The 8,110-nt window shown below is 40.0% G+C and overlaps 1 pseudogene; it reads left to right on the top strand.

The window, feature by feature from the left end:
* The first annotated feature begins 3,758 nt into the window (after positions 1–3,758).
* LOC138189432 (SURP and G-patch domain-containing protein 1-like) lies at positions 3,759–8,110 on the top strand (annotated as a pseudogene).

Here is an 8,110-nt window from a genome sequence, read left to right as displayed (position 1 = left end):
TTTAAGGAATTACAATCAGTAACGACAAGAAATTCCCGATCATGTAAATAGTGGCGAAAATGTTTAACAGCGTATAACGACTGCTAACGTCTCTAGTCCATATGAATGATACCTAGATTCCGCAAGGTTAGTTCCTTTTCTGTAATATTTCACTACCCTGTTTTTAGCTTCAACCTTATGCGTTAAAGTAACCCCATATACATCCAAACTAACGTCAGTATGTAATCCTATCGGATAATCAGGGTCAAATATCGTTAACGCCAAAGCATCAGTCCGGATGGAAGTTGCCTTTTGCCTCCTCTTTTCGTGTTTATGTGTCCACGTTATGTTTTTGTTACCGAAAGTAAGTGTGCATAGAGGTTTCATTACCTGTGAAGATTTAGAGACGAATTTTCGGAAGTAAGAAACTAAACCTATGAACTGTCTATGCTGTGTGACGGTCGTTGGTTCAGGTAAAGAACTCAAGGTTTGCATTCCACCCGGATTGGGGCGGACTTCTCCGTTATGAATTACATGTTCCAAATAGAGTACCGATATGTTTAGGAAAGAGCATTTAGAAGAATTAGATGAAAATCTGGCATTTACGAGGGTATTTAATACGGTGTATGGTCTTTTTAGAACTCGATCTATGAAGTAGGCAACAATTAGAACATCATCCAAATAAACAACAATGTACGAATGGCACGTTGGGTGCCATACGTGTTTCCAAAGGAATCTCAAGCACGATCTCATTTCGTTCGCTCGCAACATGAAAACCAACAGCTGTTGTCGAATACAATGAAGAAAAGTGTGGTATAAATTATTTCGACCAAATGGTTTCTTATGCCTTCTTAGAAAAGGGATCAAATGGTACCGAAGACTTGGTACGACTACTTCTGGGTACTTCTGTGGTAAACGCTTTGATGGTTTTAAAATTGCAGCAAGGAAGAAATTAGAATATTTAGAAAAGTATTAGTTGCAAAATTATTAGGGTTGTCTAAAAATGCAAAAATCCTTGTTTCAACGGAGTCAGCGCAATATCGCCGTTCGGAAAAACGATTATGAAAATAAAAGGACGTCGTGTGGACAGAACAAAGGCACAAAAGAATTTGAAGAAAACAACAACTTATTGTCCAAATCGTCCATTGCTGTATATTTTCTAGAATTAGGATGAATAGGGATTTGGCGAAATCCGCTGGCCATGTCAGACTAGTAAAATATCTCGCATTTGCAATCTCGCGACTTGATCTGCAATAAGGGGTAAAGGATACCGATCCGCGACCGTATTTTTATTTAGTTCTTGAAAATCTACTAATCATCTATCTGAACCATCGTTCGTCTTCACGTGTAACATAGGCCTCGCGAACGGTGAATTACTAGGCCTTATGATATTTGGCTCCAATTAATTCGCTTATTCTCTCACGTACTATTCTGCGCTCTTCCTCGCGGAATCTATAAGGACTTTTTTTGTACGGTGATGTTAGGATCAATTAATTGTATTTCTAACTGGCCTGTATTTACGCGAGTACGTAGGAAACCCGTAACGAATGAATCTTTGAATTTTTCGAAAAGAAAGATTAATCGAATTTTATCGCTACCATGTACCTCATTGTCAACTTCATTAACATCGATCTCGTTTTCAGCGGTTTTATTACAGGCATTAATTATTTTTGTTTTACACATAGCGAGACTAGTTTGTGTAATATTGCGTCAAAACCTTGGCTTGAAATTTAACGAGCAATCGCGATATCATATTTTTAAATAACTATAAGCGAGGACATGAAGAATTTATCTCTAACCACTAACACCTGCAACGGACAAGATTTGAGATGTGCGTTTAGTACAAATATTTCTTATTCCTCGCATTACTACTGTATCAATCGTTCTTTTGCCAGAAAATCTCAAGACTACGGATTCTTTAATTAGTGAGCACTCGGCTCCAAAATCGGGGTAAAATGGAAACGACTCACCCGGATGACTTGATCCACCAGTTGGTGCTTCCACTACGTAGAAGTCGATTCGACGTTCGTTATTGAAATTATATTCAGGGCACTGCATTGTAAGGATTTTCCTCCATAATCAAATTAACAGCTGCGCATCATGCAGCGGAGTCGAAGCCCGCGGTTTCAGGGTTAAAACGCGGCGGCGAAAAATTGTTAGGTTCCACACTCGATTTTTGCACTAGCAACAGAATTAACTCGCGCACGATGGTCGTAAGCTCTTGCACTGTTATAACCGGCACTGATCCCACTTCTGATGTCGGGTTTACATTGCAATTAGGATTAGGGGCGTGAAACGAATCGTCGTTTGGTTTACGCATTGTCGATAAGCAATAGAGAAGACATTGACTAGTGCAGATACGATTATTATAGGATTGGACAAGGAACCGTGGTAATTAGATACTCGAGAAACTAATGACAATGATCCTAGGCTCAATAACGAATCCGCGGTCGACGGGATGGTGGATGAACATGCTCACAAAATCTAAGTCGGACTCTTTGTTAAAACGTGGAATATCCACCGAGCGTGCAGACGTTACGTAACTCGCTAATACGACTTCACCAGAGAGAATGACTTTCCTTCGCGATTATGCTGCAGAGGAAAACTATGATGGGGTGTGTCTAAGGACACGAGATTCTTGGATTCGTCGAGGATAGCCTTCGTTTAGAAGGTGAGGGAAATTGGCGTTGCTGCTAATTGGTCAATCTCCATATCGGTGGTTAGAAAAAGATGCTAGCCGCCCTCGAGGGAAAGTTGCTAGTGGGAGACGCCGTTCGTTGAAAGAAACAGATCTCCCCCATCTTCCCGTAGTTGGGACAAAGACCGTTTATCTGTTCGAAGGACTCCAGGTAACCAGATATTAGTGTTTATAACGGCCCTCGGGCTAGCCGATCACGCACTGTCGAGAGACATCGACATCTGGCAATCATCTTTCTCGAAGAATAGGAACTGCGTGTGGCCACGGGACAGAGACCGTTGGAATGTTTACTGTCATGTGTCGCCAGAGATATTTCTTTTAAGGAGAGCTATAGAATTACTTCATACCTTTGTTAGGCAAAACGTTCATCCCTTGACCGCGGCTACGTTCGGCGACTGGCTATCGCCTCGAGCCCAAGCTCATTATCACAAATCTTGAACAAATACAATCGGATCGAAAGACGACAATTGTTTAATTACGCCTATGATAGAATCTAGACTACGGTGTTAAGGGATTTTCCCGGGGTTCCAAAGGGAGGACTCCGATGTCCTTTCATCTCCGACATATATATATATATATATATATATATATATAATTTTATATATATATATATATATATATGTCGGAGATGAAAGGACATCGGAGTCCTCCCTTTGGAACCCCGGGAAAATCCCTTAACACCGTAATCTAGATTCTATCATAGGCGTAATTAAACAATTGTCGTCTTTCGATCCGATTGTATTTGTTCAAGATTTGTGATAATGAGCTTGGGCTCGAGGCGATAGCCAGTCGCCGAACGTAGCCGCGGTCACGGGATGAACGCTTTGCCTAACAAAGGTATGAAGTAATTCTATAGCTCTCCTTAAAAGAAATATCTCTGGCGACACGCGACAGTAAACATTCCAACGGTCTCTGTCCCGTGGCCACACGCAGTCCCTATTCTTCGAGTAAGATGATTGCCAGATGTCGATGTGTCTCCACAGTACGTGATCAGCTAGCCCGAGGGCCGTTATAAACACTAATATCTGGTTACCTGGAGTCCTTCGAACAGATAAACGGTCTTTGTCCCAACTACGGGAAGATGGGGGAGATCTGTTTCTTTCAACGAACGGCGTCTCCCACTAGCAACTTTCCCTCGAGGGCGGCTAGCATCTTTTTCTAACCACCGATATGGAGATTGACCAATTAGCAGCAACGCCAATTTCCCTCACCTTCTAAACGAAGGCTATCCTCGACGAATCCAAGAATCTCGTGTCCTTAGACACACCCCATCATAGTTTTCCTCTGCAGCATAATCGCGAAGGAAAGTCATTCTCTCTGGTGAAGTCGTATTAGCGAGTTACGTAACGTCTGCACGCTCGGTGGATATTCCACGTTTTAACAAAGAGTCCGACTTAGATTTTGTGAGCATGTTCATCCACCATCCCGTCGACCGCGGATTCGTTATTGAGCCTAGGATCATTGTCATTAGTTTCTCGAGTATCTAATTACCACGGTTCCTTGTCCAATCCTATAATAATCGTATCTGCACTAGTCAATGTCTTCTCTATTGCTTATCGACAATGCGTAAACCAAACGACGATTCGTTTCACGCCCCTAATCCTAATTGCAATGTGCACCCGACATATATATATATATATATATATATATATATATATATATATATATATATATTGTTTAGACTCCGTCGTCGTCGTCGTCGCCGTCATTGTTGCCGCCGCCGTCGTCGTCGTCGTCGCTGTCGCCATCGCCGTTATTGTTGCTGCCGCCGCCGTCGTCGTCGTCGACGTCGTCGTCGTCGTCGTCGTTACCGTCATCATCGCCATCAACTTCTTTGTCATTATCTTCGTTATCGTCCACATTATTGGTGTCATCAGAATCGAGTACGCGACGACACTTAGCTTCAACCGGACAGCAATGCGGTGTACCACCTCCTACACCATTACAACCTATAAACTTACCACCTCCAAACATTCTTCCTCCTAATATATTATCGAGAATGACACAAATGCCACCAAGCGTAATATCGATTCCGGCTACGCAGACAAGCGTGGTCAGTGTACCGAATGCATCAAACGTGCCAAATGTCCCAAACGTCCCACAGCCAAATGTAATACCATCTGTGATGATGTCCGCTCCACCACCAGTTCACAATGTTGCCTCGAATATGAATTCAATTCCAGCGCCCAATTTTAATATTCCACCTCCGAATGTACCACCCCCTTCCTTAATTCCAAACGCCAGACCGCCGCTTTCTTTAATGTCGTCCAGTTACCCTCTTCCTAATCAAGTCGCTCAGGTACCTATGGGACCACCTAATGTACAAGTGCCACCACCAGTGAGGCCATTGACTGATCTACAAGCCTCTGAACAGCTAGGTACGATATGTCGATTATTTTCATTTATTTCTTCGTTTCGGCGTATCGCCGCATGTTTATATTTACGAAGAACAAGTTATTTCTTGTAAAATGGATTACTTGTTCGCGCAGTCCAGAATATGTAAGTGTGCGTGCGTATGCGTATGCGCGCGCGCGATACGCCGAATACAAGACGCGTGGGCGAATACGAAACTTGCAAAAAGCAAATTCGTGCTGATCATTCGTGTAGACGAATACGTGTTCTACACTACAGAAACAAAAACAAAATCCAGAGCTTTTAGCGTTGTTACGCATGTCTGACAAAGGCTTCTAAGTGTGTCCCCTAGAGGCTGAGCAGCTGGCACGCATCGTCACTGACTGTGGGGATGAAATCGAATAAGAAGCACGAGAGAAGAATGCCCAAGATCCTAAATTATGGTAACTACTGTCCTCTCTGGTCCCCCATCTATAGTGTCTTTATACGTGTAGCGTTTGCACATATCACATTTTCTTTATTTCACCTTACGTATCGTTCGTTCGTCTTTTTTGTACAACATTGCTCTATTTCAAGCACTAGATACAGCATCTAGGTGTAATGTATTACAATGCTTGCTTTGTCTGTATCACTTCTCCGTTCTCTACTTCCTTTTTAATCAAATAGCGAAATCTTACCGATAATATTTGATAATAACGATACGTGAAATTGTAATTAAAATTTGACCAATAAGTTTTCTAATCATACATATATCGTGCGTCCAAAACGTGAATGTCTATCTTCATTTCTTATTTACAATTATTTATAATTACTATTTTATCCTCTGTAAAACAACATACGTTAGAGTATGTTCCCCTAATTAGTTTATAAAATATTCCTTTTATAAAACAAAGACAATACCTAAATTCTTCAATGTAATTGACGAATCAAAGGCGTGACATATTGGACGAACATACGAATATACGAGCTGTTTTCTTATAAAACACCTGTTATCTTCTATTCTTTCTTCTTATTCTTTTTTTTTCTTTTATTTTTTTCCCTCTTTATTGTGTCTCTTTTAATCTAAAGGAATTTAATTTAGGAGACTATGTTACTCGTCAGAAGTTTTAAGTTTTGTTTTAATCAAGGTTTCTGCACCAAAAGCAAAGTGCAGCCTATATGCAGTACAGGGGATTGGCAAAATTTCGCACCGAAAAATCCGTTAAGGAAAATAAAAACACCGGCGCGGAACTCTATTGTCCGGAAGAAGCTCTCAGCGATAATGACGATAGCGATCAAGGTCCTACCTCTAACAAGCATGTTTCACCACAAGGTATATATAATGTATATTTATTTTTGCATCGTGTCATCATCTACCATTATTGATTATAATTATTTGTACATTAAACAGAAAAGAAACGAGAGAGAGAGCGATAACAATTCTACAGATCGATCAAAGGAAGACAACAAGGAAGAACGTAAACGAAAAAGACGTAGCCGATGGGGTGATCCAGATAATAAGGTGCCTGTAGCAGAAATGAACACGTTAACCAGCCATAATAAACAGCAAAGTAGTAGTGGCTTTTCACAGCCAGGTATCGCGATTCCTGGACAAATTGGACAACCGGCTGTTATAATTCCATCACCAAAAGTGCAACGTACGGAAACAAAGAACCCTATGTTAACTAAAATATCAAGGAACGATCCAGCCTTGATACAATATGCACGACAAACTTTGGGGACGTTAGATCTCACTGAAGAGCAAAGGAAAAAAGCCGAAGATCATTACAAGGTGACAAGATTGTTTATTTTAAAATTGTTTTATTTCAAGCGTTCATTTAAGATTTAAGATTAAGATCGAGCTTAGTACTTTGTTAATTCAACTATGTGTAAATTCTGCCAACTCACTCACCGTTTATTCTAACCTTCATTCAGATAAATCTTCTCTACCAAAACTTATTAAGAAAAAGAGAAGAAGTAAGACGTTTAGAAGCACAGGGTAAGCACAAATACGAATACGACAGTGACGAAGAGACGGAAGGTGGTACTTGGGAACACAAACTCAAATCTGCCGAAATGGAGGCTACTCAAATGTGGGCTGAAGAATTGACGGCCCAAGCAGAAGGAAAGCATCATATTGGTGATATCTTGCCACCGGATGAACTTAAAAAATTTATGGAACAATATAACGCAGTTAATCAAGGGAAGGAACCTGACCTTAGCGATTACAAGGAGTACAAACTAAAAGAAGATAACATCGGTACGCAGCCTGCCTTTCTTTGCGCGTCCATGTATTTACATATATTAAAATATATATGTATCTTTTTGTCAGTAAGTTATGTTTGACAACCAAATTAACGAAGTTTGCAATTCTTTAGGATTTCACATGCTACAAAAACTTGGTTGGAGCGAAGGACAAGGATTAGGTAGCGAAGGCAATGGTCGCATCGAACCTATTAATAAGTAAGTAGTTCCTGACTGATTGTACTTATTATATTCGCGTTAATTTCACATATAAACATATAATACATGTGAATTATTTTTATGATAGAAGTTTACCGTATTATTGAATTTCCTTAGCATTTTATTTGATCTATCTGTGACCATTTCCTACTTCATTTATTAATACCAATATCTTCGATGTTGTACCGACATTTCTCATTTTTCTATAGAGCAACCAATAGATTCGACAGTGCTGGTTTAGGTTCCGAAAGACCGGATGGTGTATCCAGGGACGACGATGAATTCGATGCCTACAGAAAGAGAATGATGCTTGCCTACAGATTTAGGCCTAATCCTTTGGTAATTTTGTCAAACATCTAAAAAATTTCGCAATACCAAAGTTATGTTTCATATACTTAACCACTAATCAAATGTTTATTTTTCTTCCTTTTATTTTTAGAACAATCCTCGAAGACCTTATTATTGAGAAGAAGGTGACATTAGTAGATCGTATTCGAGGTATTATATATCGTGATGTTCCATTTAGTTGGGAGATAAATTGTCATTATTTTGTATATTTGACATACTATACTGAACGTACAGATTACAGTTACAGTTATAGTGACATAATAAATGAAATCCCAATCTTGTTTCTATTTC

This window comes from Bombus flavifrons, unplaced genomic scaffold (assembly GCF_040668555.2).
Source record: "Bombus flavifrons isolate JBK064 unplaced genomic scaffold, iyBomFlav1_principal scaffold0042, whole genome shotgun sequence".
NCBI lineage: Eukaryota > Metazoa > Arthropoda > Insecta > Hymenoptera > Apidae > Bombus > Bombus flavifrons.
This window is presented reverse-complemented; position numbering and strand designations above follow the sequence as displayed.